Source organism: Loxodonta africana, unplaced genomic scaffold (genome assembly GCF_030014295.1).
Source record: "Loxodonta africana isolate mLoxAfr1 unplaced genomic scaffold, mLoxAfr1.hap2 scaffold_56, whole genome shotgun sequence".
Classification (NCBI taxonomy): domain Eukaryota; kingdom Metazoa; phylum Chordata; class Mammalia; order Proboscidea; family Elephantidae; genus Loxodonta; species Loxodonta africana.
The window spans coordinates 217,117-234,803 of record NW_026975283.1 but is presented as its reverse complement, the minus strand read 5'-3'; positions in this window follow the sequence as shown (position 1 = coordinate 234,803).

Genomic DNA, 17,687 nt, shown 5'->3' with positions numbered 1-17,687 from the left:
AAGGGTTCCTAAAGTCATATTTTGTGTACAAATGTCTATTTTCCCAAAACTCTTTTCTAGTCCCCATGACCTCCTTATTCCTCAGACTGTAGATAAATGGGTTCAGAAGAGGTGTAATGATACTGTAAAATACCACCACCACTTTATCTTCCTCAGGGTAATGCAAGGTGTGTGGTCTTGTATAGGTGGAGAGAGCAGTCCCATAGAATAGGTTTGCCACAATCAGATGAGGGGAACACATGGAGATGGCTTTTGTCTGCCCTTTACCTGAGCTCATCTGGTATACCACAATAAGCACCCGGGCATAGGAAGCCAGAATGGCCATGAATGGTAGTAGCAGAATGATAAGGACACTAAAGAGGACGGTATACTTACACTAGGAGGTGTCCTGACACACCAAAGGCAATAGAGATGGAACTTCACAGAAAAAGTGGTTAATGATCCGAGATGTACAGAATGGAAGTTGAAATACATACAGTGTATGTATTAAAGCATTGATAGAACTACTGGCCCATGCACATGTGACCATGGACAAACAGATCATCTTGCTCATGAGCACAGGATAATGTAAAGGGTGACAGATTGCTACATATCTATCATAAGACATGAAACCAAGACGAAGAGCTTCAGTTCCACCAAGGGTCAAAACCACAAAGGTTTGAATCTTACAACCTAAAAAAGTAATGGTCTTACCATTTGACAGGAAGTTTGCTGCCATCTTGGGTACCGTGGTGGAGATGTACATCATGTCAGTGAAGGAGAGCTGACTGAGGAGGAAGTACATGGGAGTGTGGAGTGGAGTGTCCAATCGGATGAGGTGGATCAGTATGATATTCCCCATCAAAGACACTGAGAAGAGGCCCACAATGGTAACAAAGAGGACGGTGTTCATTTGGCCATATTGGAAAAAGCCAAGAAGTATAAATTCTGTTCCAAAAGTTTGATTTTCTGTCTTCATGGCTTAAATAAAAATAAAGCAGACAATATCTGAAAATTCAGTGTAAACAACATTGAATGTCCTCCAAAAGAAAACAAAATGATTATTAAATGCAGTAGAATTTCCTTGAATCACTTTAGGTGACTATTTCTCCCCTTGTTTCTATGCACTGAATCTGTGTCTGTTGAGCAATGGCCAATTTGAAAAAAAAAATATTATCTGGAAATAAAAATTTAGATGATTTGCCAACATGAATTTTTTCTCCCCTTTTAAATATCTTCAAGATGAGAGATTGGAGATGTGCTTACTTGGTATGAAAAAAAAAATCTTTCACTCCATTCATTTAAATAATTAAACATGACAGTGATGTTCAAATATGGTATAATATTCTTACAAAAAGAATTTCTTTCTCCATTTCTCAATTTTGAAATTATATTGGCTATAGGTTGTAATAAATGTTATATTACCATTTGTATGTCAGGAATACTACAACTCTTGTAAATGAATTGGTGATTATTTCTATAATATCTGTAATTGTATGTGGAAATTTGTTGCCCAGGCACAAAACAAATATGCAAGACCTTTAAGAAGGGCTGGAGAAAGAAACATTGAAATGTTACATTAGCAATTATTAATCTAAGTTTAACTCAAGGAACCTGTCAAGAATGGCATTTTGAATTTGACTTGGTCCTTTTATATTAATAGGGGAAATTTACATATAAACTGCACTTGGATCAAATGTCAGTTAGTAAAATGTTATTACTTGCTCCTCAGTTGAGATATGGAGTCAAAAGGTATTGATGCCCCATTAAAATTTGAAAGTTTTAGGTAATTGTTATTACAAATATTGCTCAACGAAGTTGAGAAATTAAAATTATTTTCAGTAAAAACTAGTCAGCTTTAATATAAAGTGTGACAAATATGAAAATTAATTGACAATACCAACTGTTGATCATACAGACATGCAAATACAAATACAATTCTAGCATATAGAACTCAATGATCTTTCATAAAGTTTTATTTATTGTTGACCTGACTATACTTGGTTCAAGGTGCAGTCACTTATGCTAAGCCCCACATCAGCAAACCAAAACTAAGTCTAGTTCCTACAAATGCCTGACCTTCCCAGAAGCCAAAATGTGAGTTAACCAGTTAAGACTTGCCTGCTGAGCTTAACCTAGTTCAAAACATTCCATTAAGCCCATTCCCATGACCAGAACTGTTAAAAACAAAATTTTTACAAAATTAAATTTGTATAAGAACTCATAACCTGTAGTTGCTATTCATGAATTAGAAAGCTCTTGTCTGAAACTTCCCATTCATAAATTGCAAGTTAAACTTATGGGTTCATATACAAACCTAATCTTGTAGAAATTTTGTTTTTAACATTATCTATAGTCAGCCAAGTTGGTATAAACTAAGGCACATTTGACTATAAGTAATCATATCATTAAGTTATATAGGAAAGATACTACACACATTTCATATATTCTAAAAAGCTTTGATGCTATTGAACCGTCTTTCTTCATTATAGGCCTTTCTCAAAGAACAGTGCTTTTCTCTAAAACTGCAAACACAGTGATATAAAATAATGATGGATGTTTGTATAATTCAAAAAAAAAACAAAGACTTATTCTAACAACATTATGATTTTTTTGAATGTTCTAACTCATGAAATAGAATATGACAAATAAAAATAACAACACAAAAAAGAAAAAAAAATTTCTATTTAAAAGCTTTACTGTTTTTGAAAACCTAATAAATGAAAAACATTTAACTTGCTAAAAGTGTTCGATAAATTGTATAAATTATAATTTATAGTTAGCGACATTTTAATACATTATATTTTTAATATTCTTAAAATTTTTCACCTTAGTAACAACAATACTCAATGATAATAAAATATTATTTAAATATGGTTATCAAAAAAACTGGCTTATGTTTTAAAAATATCAAATGCAAACACACGTAACTGAAAGGACAAATTAATGTCATTGCAAGCTAGTTCACTGTAAACCAATTTATGTAAATAGAATCTAAATTTTAAGATAGGTTATATATTTCAGACCATGATGCAATTTTTTAATAAAAATCTGAAAGAAAATGATTGAGTTAGAAATAAAAATTAAAAAAAAATGTTGATCAGAGAACGAAGAGGAGGAAATACAACACGTAAAATTTTATGGATATAAATGTGATGAAATAGCGTGATAATTGGGTGTGATAGAAAAACAGGAAAGTAAGAATACAATAGCTGTAGAAGTTATCAGGAGTCTTGATTCTGGTGTAGTGATTTTAGCACTGAGCTGCTAACTGAAAGGCAGGCGGTAGTTGGAACCCACCAGCTGCTGAACAGGAGGAGAAAGATGTGGCAGTCTGCTCCTGTAAAGATTTACAGCCTTGGAAACCCTACGGGGCAGTTCTACTCTGTCCTATAAGGTCACTATGAGTTGCAATTGACTCCATGGCAGTGGGTTTATAGAAGTTATATAATTATTATATGACTATGTATCATCAATAAATTATACACTCTGTCCATTGCCTTGGAGTCAATTCCATTTCATAGTGACCCCCGGGCAGAGCAGAACTGCCCCATAGGATTTCTAAAGCTACAATCAGTACAGAAGGAGCCCTGTTTGTGCTGTGGTTATGTGTTTGGCTGATAACAGAAGAGTTGGTGGTTTGATCCTACTAGGTGCTTTGAGGGAGAAAGATGTGGCAGTCTGCTCCTGTAAAGATTTACTGCCTTTGAAACCTACTTTGTCCTATACGATCACTATGAGTTGGAATCTACTGGATGGCAGTGGGTTAATCTTTATAGAAACAGGCTGCCACATCTTTCTCCCTTGAAGTTCCTGGTAGGTTCCAACCCCTGAGCTTTGGGTTAAAGCCCAATGCTTAACCACTGTACAGCCAGGGCTCCTTCAATAAAATAAGTAGAGAAGTCTGTTCTTTTTGTGAATTTGATCGTTTGTTCTACATTTTCTTCCACTCTGTCCAGGAGTCTCTGTTGTAATCCCAGTCAGAGCAGAACCCTGGAGACTATGGCCCCTGGAGATCCTTCTAACTCAGAACCGAAGCCACCCCTGAAGTTTACCTTTCAACCAAAGGTAAGACAGGCCTATAAAACGAACAGTATATGACATCATATGGGCTACACCTGCCAAAAAACAGAGAGGAGAAGGCAGGAAGGGACAGGAAAACTGGACAAATGGAATGTGGGAATGTGGGGTGGAAAGGGGGAGAGTGCTGACACAATAGGGATTGCAGCCAATGCCATGAAAAAAATCGTGTATAAATTTTTGAATGACAAAGTAATATAAACATATATATGGAAGGAAAAATTTATTTAAAAAAAAGAAAATGGGAACACTGGCAACAATTTCCAATCTATTGGAATGCCCATTTCATCAGGTGGGGGTCGTTATTTTGTAGTTTTTACCCCAAAAAATTTCATGTAAAGAATTATAAATCTAAACAAGAACCCAAATTAAATTCTTAGAATAAAAAAATTTAATATCACAAATAAAATCCAATTTACCAAAAATTAATAATAAAAATGAAAATAGCTGACTAAGCAGAAAAAAATATACAAATAAGTGATACATCAAAAATGAAATAGAAGGTTTAAAATAAAGAAATAATCCCAAAATATTAAAACCTAGTTAAACAAAACAACTTTATTAAATTATTAGGCCAAAAATGTTGTGAGCAACGTTATCAGATATGCAGTAGCATAGTTTTGGTAAAACACGGTAGATCTTTTCAAAACTTGCTAATCATTTCTCACGACCTTTGATCATTTTCATACCTGTCGCAGTCGTTGAGTTAGGGCTGCTTACCAAAAGGCTTGCAGCTCGATTCCACCAGCGGCTCCTTGGAAACCATACTGGGCAGTTCTGCTCTGTCCTACAGGGTGGCTTTGAGTCAGAATAGACTTGATGGAAACCACTTTTTTTTTTAACTAACAGTTTCATATTAGGAATTTTTCTTGTGTAATTTATAGAAATACACTAAACATACAGGAGAAATTTGAAATGAAGGGCACATGATGAAAATGGAGAAAGGAACTAAAAACATCAACTTGTTGAGATAATGTGCATGTATTCAAAATCGGTTATGAAAACTAGACAGTTACACATTATATACACACATATATACATATGCATATAAGCATATGTATTTCACTAAAAATAAAACAATTTACAAAATATTTTAATACCACTGCATAAGTTTCTTAACAGGTGTTTGTATTGCTTGAAATACTTTACATAGTTTACAACCTTTCACCTTTCTAATAATATTCCTGAACATGACTATGTCCTAAGCATAATGTAAAGTGGTAAGGCAAAAATAAGAAAGAAATGTTTTTTCTACCCCAATCAAGACTACGAGTGATAGCTGCAGGGCCATGCTGCCCAGTAGGGGTTGCATTGGACCTTCAAACCCTAACCCTTATCTCACCTTCCCAAGAAATGTCTCTCACCTTGCTCCTTTGTGATTGCCGCCCCAAGAAAATTTCAATTCAATGTATGGTCAAATCAATCTCACATAACTTACCTTGATACTCATTTTTGCAGAAATCATTCAAATGTAATCTGAATAATTTGGGCAGCCCAGATATCATGCAAATCAAGGAAATGAGTGTGCAAAAAAAACAATACAATCCACTCTACATAATTTATCAGATAAAACAAATTCCTTTAAATAGTGTCCCTGAGATTAGTTGTATATTGATCTTTTTGATATGAATTCTAGTAAAGTCTCTGAGGTATTGTAATATTTTAGGTTAAATTCAGAGTAATTAGTGGCCTAAAACAGCTATTTGAAATTTGAATTGTTGTTATGAAGGAGACTGCTCACATCCAGCGGGTCATGTTTTTAAAACTGAAGAATAAGCTACTGCATTGAAAAGCACATTCTTCTTCATTAGATGTGTAGACATCCACATTCTTTTCTAGATATAAAGTAATTAATTTTAAAACTTATTTCAGTTGAGATATATAGTGTCTCATATAGAGATATGTTTCATTTTCCCAGGAAATTTTATTTGAAATAAAACATTAGGTCAGAAGCTGGGGAAGGGGTCTGCAAAATTAAATAGATTTCCCTGTCACCCCACGTGGGGATAGTGTTACATACTTACAGCAAGTCCGTCTTTCACAAAGTTTTAAGTTAAATTATATTGTTTGTTGGTTATATATATCAAAGAGTCACAGAGACAAACTGCATATATTATGAAAAATCAAGCTACTTTATTTGGCACCTCTACGGGGTGGCAGAGAAATAGATTTGAAAAGGAACCCAAAACTGTAGAAACCTCTAATCTGAAACACATTTCAGGAACTGTTACCACACTACGAGTATGCAAGATTGCCTTTGTTTTTTTTTGCCTCAGACAATAAGCCTTCAATCATTTACCATGAAAAATTTTAATAAAAAAAGAAATGTTCAAACTCATTTTCTCATCCTTATATGAGGCTTTCAACCTCTTGATAGAAATGGGCTGACTGCCTAATCATGGTGGAATTCATATTTTGTTTCTCAGAGGCCTTCTGGGGAAACTAGGTCTCTAGCCCACAATTAAGCACATTGTAGAAATTGTAGGTGATATTTTATGAGGCCTAGTATCTACACTCCTGGGAGAAAAAAAAAAAAGAACAAAGGGTCAAGGCTCAAAATATATTTGTTCAAGTGAAAAACAAATCAAATAACTGATCTTAACTGAATGTTAAAAAAAGAAAAACCAGTTAACTCTATTTTACCTTTAAAATATGCGTGTAGATTTAGACTCCATGTAATTAGTAATTGACTAATATTTACTTTGATTTTTTTCTGTACAAAATATTCATGCAATACTGAGAATTGTATAATGTAGGAGATATTATGTTAAATACTGCAATAATTTTATTCTCAAAATAAACAAGTTGGCTTGACCATAGAAGTAAGAGACTCAGCTTTCTGGAAGTCCACAGATCCAACATAAATGTTTCAGCCCCTAAGGTGTAAATGTCTCCAAGTTCATAGACAGGAATTTAGATTTTGGCATGATGCCCACTTACATTTGTTCTATTTGAATGAGATATATTTAATCTGGAAAAATTAAAGTGAAGTGGGATTTTAACCAGTCGATTCTCTTACCTAATTCCATGGGATGACATAAGACAGCTGCTGTGCTCAAGTAGGAAACAGAAATGTGCAATAACTTAAGAAGAAAGGTGATGTAGGTCAGAGTTTAGAGAGAAAATACATAGGTTAACTCTATCACACACAGAGATGGAAGTCACATCAGTAAGTTCTTATCTTCATTTTTCCTCAATTATAATTTATAACATAATTACTTCTTAATTTGAAATATTTTATCTCATTATTCTCTAAAACACCTTACAAAGAAACTCCAGTCGTCAAACAACCATTGAGTCAGTCATAGGATAAAACATAAGCATTCTGGAAACCAAATCTCAGAGTTTAACTGAAGAATTGAGTCCTATGAATGGTCAACACTTGCCTCACTTTTGTTCACTAGTGGAAATAGACCTAGAATATCAAGGTGACATTTGTAAATTTTGAATAATGTGAAACTTCTGCAGTTTTTGGCACTCGATTTTAGAACCAGAAAACAAAAATGCAAATATAAAATCAATATGATCTTGGAAGGGGCCTGGACAGGTAAGAAGGTATTTGCTCTCTTGATTCAGGTATTAATTATTAACTTTCAAGTGTTACTGGTAATAGCATCTACCACTAACATTGTTTATTAAAAAGTAAATTAGTTAACACATGCAAACAACTTACAACATTGTCCAGCATGCTGCAAACACTCAACAAACAGCTTTAATGATGATTATTATTGATGCTGCTGTTTTTACTGCTTTTTTGATTATTATTTCACATAAACTAAGATTCAGGGATGCAAGCATCACCTGCACTGCTTTGCTCAAACACAGGCACAAATCCTTTTAACAGCTTTCTACACCCCTGTGTTACATGGTTCTACTAAAAACTCAACAAACAAAAATAGAACAAACTCTCTGCACTGAGAATTACTTAAATAAACCTTATAAATACAGTCACTTTCTCTGCTCAGGTTCAAAGACTCTCTCCCAACGACATGATCACTGTTGAGGGCTGACCTCCTTCCAGCTAGGGGCAGCCTTCCTACCTAATAGCCAACACAGGGCAAATGAATGTTTTTGCCACCACCTGAGAAGCACTGAGTCTATACACATGGGTGCTTGGGCCCAAATAGTGAACCAAGAGGGAATCATTAAATCTCTTTTCCTCCAAATTTAAGCTCTTTAAATTCATACAAATAAGGAAAAAAAAGAAAAAAAAGATCATCCAATTTTTTTTGGATCAAGCTTAATGAGAAGTAATTTAAAGTAGATTTAAAGCAAACGTGTCATGAAGAAAACTAATCAAGTGAATCAATTTTTCCCATAATTAAGAAGTCATTGACATCTTTTTTCCCTTAAAATCCAGGTCAATTTGAAGTTTGGTGTTGAAAAAATGTGAAGCTCAAAAGGGTAATAAGTAAACAGAGAGAGAGAGAGATAAATAAATGAATGAACACATGGATGGATGGATGGATGGATGGATGGATGGATGGATGGATGGATGGATGGATGGATGGATGGATGGATGGATGGATGGACAGGCATATAGAAAGACAGACATATGAATGAATGAATAGATGAATAAGTAGATAAAGAGATAGCTATATCAACAAATCAATAAATAGATGGATAAATAGCATACAGATAAATAATAACAATCTGGCTTTCCAGAACTGTATTTTTGTGTGTTGATCTGATATCCTGCCATTCTGTTGAATTTGTATATTAAATCTAATAGTTTCTTTCTGTTTTTTATTTGTATTGTATATTTGTGGGTGTGTGTATGTGAGAGAGAGAAATAGAGAGAATTCCTTAGGATATTCTATGTATAAGATCTTGTCATCTTGAATAGGAAAAATTTTACTTCTTTCCAAATTCAAATGCCTTTAAAAAAAAATTTTAGCCTAACTTTTCTGTCTAGTATTTCCAGAAAAATGTGGAATAAGAGTTATGAAATCAGGCATCCTTGTCTTGTTCCTGATGTTAGGGGAAAACTTGTAGTCTTTCACCAATGCGTGTGATGTTAGCTGTGGGTGTTTCATAAGTGTCCTTAATCAGATACATGTAGTTTCCTTACATTCCTAGTTTGTTGAGTGATTTTATTATGAAAGGGTCTTGGATTTTGTCAAATGATGTTTCTGCATTCATTAACCAATTCATTTTTCCTTCATTTTCTTAATTAATTGATATTTGTGCTTAACAACTCTTGCACTTGTGGGATAAGTTCCACTGGGACGTGGTTTATAGTCTTTTCAATATGCTGCTATGTTTGGTTTGCTAGTATTTTGCTGCTGGATTTGGTTTGTTAGTACTCTGTTGAAGATTTGCATTCATATTCATAAGGGATATTGTGGGTTTTTTTGGCTTTGGTATCAGGGTGATTATGTCATCATAGAATCAATTACAAAGTGTTCCCTACTATTTTCTTTTGCAAGAGTTTGAGAAAGATTAATGTTAATTTGTATTCGGTACTTTGTTATAATTTCCATCTCCTTAAATTATTGTTGTTGTTTTTGCTAGGTGCCCTCGAGTCATTTCTGACTCATAGCCACCCTATGCACAACAAAAGGAAACACTGCCCGATCCTGTGCCATCCTCACGATCATTGCTATACGTGAGCCCATTGTTGCAGCCACCATGTCAGTCCATCTTGTTGAGGGCCTTCCTCTTTTTCACTGACCCTATTCTTTACCAAGGATGATGTCCTTCTCCAGAGACTGATCCTTCCTGACAACATGCCCAAAGTATATGAGATGAAGTCTCACCATCCTTGCTTCTAAGGAGCATTCTGGCTGTACTTCTTCCAAGGCAGATTTGTTCCTTATTTTGGCACATCATGATATATTCAATATTCTTCACCAACAGATGCCAATTTTTCTTCAGTCTTCCTTACTCATCATCCAGCTTTCATTGCTTGGGTCAGGGGCACCTTAGTCTTCAAGGTGACATCCTTGCTTTTTAACACTTTAAGGAGGTCTTTTGTAGCAGATTAGCCCACTGCTGCTTCCATGGATGTTGATTGCTGAAACAAGTAAAATGAAATCCTTATTGTTTTGGGTTTTATATTTAGGTCTTTGATCCATTTTGAGTTAGTTTTTGTTTATGATGTGAAGTATGGGTCCTGATTCATTTTTTCTACAGATGGACATTCAGTTTTGCCAGTGCCATTTGTTAGAGACTGTCTTTTCCCAATTTAACAAAATTTGGTCCTTCATCAAAAATCAGCGGCCCATAGCTGGATGGATTTACATCTGTGCTCTAAATTCTGTTCCATCGGTCTATGTGTTTGTCATCGTACAAATACCAGTCTGTTTTGATTGCCATGCCTGTATAGTAGGTTCTGAGATTCAGTAGTGCGAGGCCTTCTTTCTACCTTGTTCTTCTTTAGTAGTACTTAACTTATCCAAGGCCTCTCTCCTTTTCACATTGGGTTGGTGATTAGTGTTTCCATCTCATTAAAGAATGCTGTTGCAATTTGGATCGGTATTGCATTATATTTGTAGATCACTTCAGGTACTATTGACATTTTCATGATGTTGAGTCTTCCTATCCATGAGCATTTTTTTTTCTTCCAATTATATAGGTCTCTTGGTTTCTTGCAGTAGCATTTTGTAGTTTTCTTTGTATAGGTCTTTTATATCCCTGGTTAGATTTATTCCCAAGTATTTTATCATTTGGGGGGCTATTATAAATGGCATTCTTTTTGTGATTTACTTTTTGAAGTTCTCTTTGTTAATGTAGAGGAATCCAACTGATTTTTTATATGCTGATATTGTACGCTGCTACTTTGCTGACTCCTTCTATTAGTTCCAGTAGTTTTTTTGTGGAATCCTTGGAGTTTTCTATGTATAGGTTCATTGCATCTGCGTATAGGGAAAATTATGCTTCTTCCTTCCAATTTGGATGTCCTTTATTTCTTTCTTTTTTCCATATTTCTTTAGTTAAGACTTTCAGTGCAATGACATTTTGGTTAGCAGCCGAGCACTTAACCAATGCACCACCAGGCCTCCTCTATGTCGTTACCTTGAAATTTACCGTTACCTTCCTAAGTTTAAAACAGTCTTTTATTTATTGATATCGCTTTGGCTTCCTCTCCATATGGAAGTTCTATAACTACACCATTTCTTCCCTCTTTTTTGTTTTGATGTCATCATTTACATATTGATGTCTTTGGTTCCCTGTTTTTAGCTTTGTTTTGTTTTTTAAATTCTTTATTTGGGTTGGTATCTGGGTGGTCTGTCCTGCATCCAAATATCAGATTATTGTTTAATGTTTTTGGTTCTCTATTCGAAGGACTCTCTTTAATATTTCTCATAAGTTTGGTCTGGTTTTTACAAATTCCCTTAATTTCTGCTTATCTGGAAATATTCTAATGTTGCCATTGTATTTGAGAGACAGTTTTACCGAATATAGAATTGCTGGCTGGGTTTTTTTTGTTTTTGTTTTTGTTTTTTTACTTTTGACCTTTTATATAGGTCTTCCCACTGTCTTCTTGCCTACGTGGTTTTAGCTACATAGTTGGAGATTAGTTTTATTGGTTCCCCTTTGTAGATAGGTGACTTTATTTTTCCTTAGCTGATCTCAGGATTCTTTGTTTGTCTTTGGTCCTTTTTATTTGCACGTTTGTTTATAAGTCTTGGTGACTTTCTTTGGGCTCTATCCTGTATGGGGTTCATTGCGCTTCTTGGATGAGTATCTTCTTATCTTTCATGATGATAGATAGCGAAGTTTTCTGCCAGGGTTACTTTGACAATTGTCTCTGTGTTTTGCATTGCACCCAGCCCCATCCATTGGATCTCTTATCATATGCAAGTTTTTCCTCTTGATAGTGTCCCACATAATTATTAGGATTTCTTCATTCTTTTTTCTGATTTTTCCTCAAATTGGTATCAAGGGATTTTTCTTTAATTTCACTAATCTGTCTTCCATTGCTTCAATTCTGGTCCTATATCCTTCTTTTGAGTTGTCTGTTTCTGAAATTTTATTCTTAATCTTTTGGCTTTCTAGTTGATGTTTTTGTATGGTTTCTAGTTGTTTCGTTTTTATATTGTTTTCCTGAATTCTTTATCGCTTTTATGAGTTGTAACCAACTTGACAACAATGGGTTTTTTGTTTGTTTGTTGCTTTCTTTCATTTTGTCAGTGCCTTCCTTGATTTTGTCTATATTTTTCTTGGTTTTGCCTGTGTTTTCACAGGCTGTTTCTTACCCCCGGCAGTTTTTTTGTTATTTCAGTCACTTGCTGACTCCATCCTGTCCTGCTTCTTTTTGTGATTTGATATTGTCTGTTGTTTCCGAAGCATCAAGAAATTATTATATCTATTTATTTACTGTGTGTTTGTTGAACCCTGAAATTTTGTTTTGTTTTGATATATCCAAGTAGGCTGGGCCTGTGTTTTGCTCTGGTCTCTAATTTTGCCATTTTGATGCTCTCACTACCTTTCTCAGGGTTGGTGGAGGAATGACTGCACGTGTGAGTGTGGGTCTCTCGTGGGGCTGTTGAGGATATAGGTGGTGTTTCTGTTGAGGTGGTGTGTTTGTCTGTCCAGCTGGACCCTGGCTGTGGGTGCAGTGGGTGATCTTCCTAGTTTTGGGGTTGGGTGCTGTGTGTGTGCTCTGCTGATTGCAGGGTGGTTGGATTTGGGGTATCTGGGTTGTTGGTCCCCAGATGAGTTGTCTGGAAACTCTCATCAATGGTTCCAGGTGAGCAGGGTTATGTGGGGATGTTTAGAATTAGAATATAGAATACAGAAGAATATACAATATACATTATAGAAGAATATACACAGTAGAAGACTATACAATACAGAATATAGATTATACAAGAGCATGTAATACAGAATTTAGAACACAGAATGTAGAATAAAGACTATAGAATACAGATTATAAAATACAGAAAATTATGGAATGTAGAATGTAAAATATAGAATACACTATATTCTATTTTCAAAGTTCTTTTATATTCTGTATTCTATCTTCAGTGTTCTATGTTCCATATTCTATATTTCAAATTCTCTATTTTCTATAATCTATGTTCTTCTATATTCTATTTTTGTATATTCTATATTTCATACTTTGCATTCTATATTCGATGTTCTACATTCTATATTTTTCTACATACAATATTCTTGTATATTCTATATTTCATATTCCATATTCTATATTGTATATTTTAAATTCTTCCATATTCTATGCTCTATATTCTGTATTCTACATTCTAAATTCTTTATTCTATGTTCTTCCATATTCTTCTATATTCTATATACTATATTTTTCTGTATTTTATATTCCATAGTCTACATTCTTCCTTCTATATTTTACATTTTTCTATATTCTGTATTCTTCATAGTGTATATTTTGTTTTACATTCTATATTCTTATTCCATTATCTTCTATATTCTATAATCTATATTCTTCTATATTCTGTGTTCTTTATGCTTTATTTATATTCTATATTTTGTATTCTACATACTATATTCTTCTATATTCTATATTCCATCCTCTGTGTTCTATATTCAATGTTCTTTTTCTATATTCTATAATTTTCTGTATTCTATAGTCTATATTCTTCTATAGTCTGTATCATATATTGTTCTATATTGTATATTGTGTATTTTGCATTCTACATTCTATATTCCATAATCTTCTATATTGTATAATGTATATTCTCTATATTATGTATTTTTTATTCTATATTTTATATTCTGTGCTCTACATTCTATTTTCTAAATTCTATATTTTCTATATTCCATTGATTGTATTCTATATTCATTTTTTTCTATAGTCTATATTTTTTAATAATTTTCTGTATTCTATATTCCATATTGCATATTCTGTATACTCTATTCTACATTCTCTTATATTCTATCTTCTATATTCTATATTTAATTCTACATTCTATATTCCAGAGTCTTCAATATTCTATAATCTATATTCTTCTATATTCTATGTTCTTTATTCTATATTTTATATTCTACTTTGTACATACTCTATTCTATATTTATCTCTATTTTATATTTTTCTATATTCTCTATTCCATACCCTGTATTCTATATCACATATTCTATATTCTATGTTCTATATTCAATATTTTTATATACTATATTCTTCTGTATTCTATATTATATATTCCATATTCTACATTCTGCATCCTATATTCTATAGTCTTCTATGTTCTGTATTCTATACTCTTCTACATTCTTATTCTACATTCTATATTCTTCTCTTATAATCTATATTCTTCTATCTGCTATATTCTGTATTGTACATTCTGAATTGTATATTAAATATTCTACAGTCTACATTCTAAATTTTGTAATATTCTTTATTCTTCTCTATACTCTATTCCACATTCTATGTTCTCTATTCTACATTCCATTTTCTTCTATATTCGACATTTTCTATTCTAAATTTTTCTGAATTCTATATTCTTCTATATTCTGTATTTTTTAGTTTATTCTACCTTCTAATCTCTATATTCTATATTCTTCTGTAATCTAATATTCTCTTGTATTCTCTATTCCATATTCTCTATTCTACATTCTATATTCTTCTATAGTCTGTAATCTATATTCTACTTTATTCTATATTCTTCAATAGTATATATCCGATACCTTATATTCCATATTTGTCCATAGTCTATTTTCTTCTATGTTCTATCTTCTATTTTCTGTAGTCTGTCATCTATATTCTGTATTCTTCTATATTCTGCATTCTATATCCTGTATCTTCTATATTCTAAATTTTTGCTCTATATTTTCCTATATTCTGTATTGTTTTTCAGTTTTCTGTATTCTTCTATAATTATACTCTACATTCTCCTATTGTCCATATTCCATATTCTTCTATACTCTATATTTTTTTCTTTTATATTCTGCATTGTATTTTCTATGTCCTATGTTCTTCTATATACTATATTCCTCTATATTCTATGTTCTACGTTCTAAATTCTTCTATATTCTATATTCTGTACTTTATATTCTACATTCTAAATTCTATATTCTCCTATGTTCTATATTCTTTTATATTCTCTTTCTGTATTTTTACATATTCTAGGTTCTATATTCCATACTCTGTATTCTATATTGTATATTCAAAGTTCTATGTTCTATATTCTTTATTTTTATATATATTTTTCTGTGTGGTATATTCTATGTTCCATATTCTGTAGTCTACATTCTGTATTCTTTTAAATTTTGTATTCTTTTATATTTTACATTCTACATTCCATAATTCTCTGCATTCTACAATCTGTATTCTATATTCTATAGTCTTTATTCTATATTTTATATTCTGTAGTCTACATTCTATATTCTAAATTCTGTATTCTATGTTCTTCAGTAATCTATATTCTTCCTTGTATAGTCTTCTACTGTGTACATTCTTCTATAATGTATATTCTGTATTCTATATTCTAATTCTTCTGTATTCTCTATCCTAATTCTTCTGTATTCTCTATTCCATATTCTGTCTTCTTCAATATTCTGTATTCTACATTCTACTATATTCTTTTTCTTGTATTTTCCATACCCTTGTTCATTCTATATTCTATATTTCGTATTCTACGTTCTCCTATATTCTATATTTTACATTGTACATTCTATATTCCATTATTTTCTATACTGTATGATTTATTTTTTTTATTATATACTTTTGTGTATTCTTCACTGTATACTTTGCATTGTATAATCTGTATTCTACATTGTACATTGTATTCTTCTGCATTCTATATTCTAAATTTATATTCTATTTTCTTCTATATCCTGTATTCTGTATGCTATATTCTTCTATAATGTATATTCTATATTCTTCTTTATTCCAAATCCTCTATACACTATATTGTTGTTTACAACGTTCTTTTATATTCTGTATTGTATCTTCCGTGTTCTATGTTCCATATTCTATATTTTAAATTCTCTATATTCTATAATCTATGTTCTTCTATATTCTATATTTTTGTATATTCTATATTCCATACTCTGTATTCTATATTTGATGTTCTATATTCTACTTTTTTCCACATACACCATTCTTCTAGATTCTATATTTCATATTCTATATTCTACATTCCACATTGTATATTTTAAATTCTTCCATATTCTATGCTCTGTATTCTATATTCTACATTCTAAATTCTATATTCTTCCATATACTTCCAGTCTATATTTTTCTATATATTTTTCTGTATTCTCTATTGCATATTCTATATTCTTCCTTCTATATTCTATATTCTACTATATTCTGTATTCTTCTATAGTGTAGTCTGTATTTTAAATTCTATATTCTATATTCCGTTATCTATATTCTATAATCTATATTCTTCTATAATCTGTGTTCTTTACCCTTTATTTTATATTCTATATTTTGTATTCTACATTCTATATTCTATATTTTTCTATATTACATATTCCATACTCTGTGTTCTATATTCAATGTTCTTTTTCTATAATCTATATTTTTCTATACAATTTTCTGTATTATATATTCATTCTTTACTCTATATTCTTCTATAGTCTGTACCATATATTTTTCTATATTGTAAATTCTGTATTTTACATTCTACATTCTATATTCCATAATCTTCTGTATTGTATAATGTATATTCTCTATATTATGTATTTTGTTCTATATTTTATATTCTATATCCTGTATTCTAAATTCTTTATTTTTCTATATTCCATTGTCTATATTCTATACTCAATGTTGTTTTCTATATTCTATATTTTTTATAATTTTCTGTATTCTATATTCCATATTGCATATTCTGTAAACTATATTCTACATTCTATATTTTCTTTTATTCCATCTTCTATATTCTATATTTAATTCTATATTCCAGAATATTCTATAATCTATATTCTTCTGTATTCTATGTTCTTTATTCTACTTTGTACATACTCTATTCTACATTCTTTATTTAAGTCTATTCAATATTTTTCTATATTCTCTATTCCATACTCTGTATTCTATATTCCATATTCGATGTTCTATATTCTATATTTTTTATATCCTATATTCTTCTGTATTCTACATTCTATATTCCATATGCTATATTCTACATTCTGCATTTTATTCTTCTATGTTCTGTATTCTATACTCTTCTACATTCTTATTCTACATTCTATATTCTTCTGTTGTAATCTATATTCTTCTACCTGCTATATTCCATATTGTACATTCTAAATTCTATATTCAATATTCTAGTCTACATTCTATATTCTGAATTTTTCAATATTCTTTATTCTTCTCTATTCCCTATCCCATATTCTATGTTCTCCATTCTCCATTCCATTTTCTTCTATATTCTGCATTTTATATTCTAAATTTTTTCTGAATTCTATATTCTATATTTTTTATGTATATTCTACCTTCTAATCTCTATATTCTATATTCTTCTGTAATCTATTCTCTTATATTCTCTATTCTACATTCTATATTCTTCTATATTTTGTCATCTGTATTTTTCTACTTTATTCTCTATTCTTCAATACTGTATATCCTATACTCTATATTCCCTGTTTGTCAATATTCTATTTTCTTCTACATTCTATCTTCTATATTCTGTAGTCTGTCATCTATATCCTTTATTCTTCTATATTCTGCATTCTATATCCTATATCTTCTAAATTTATGCTCT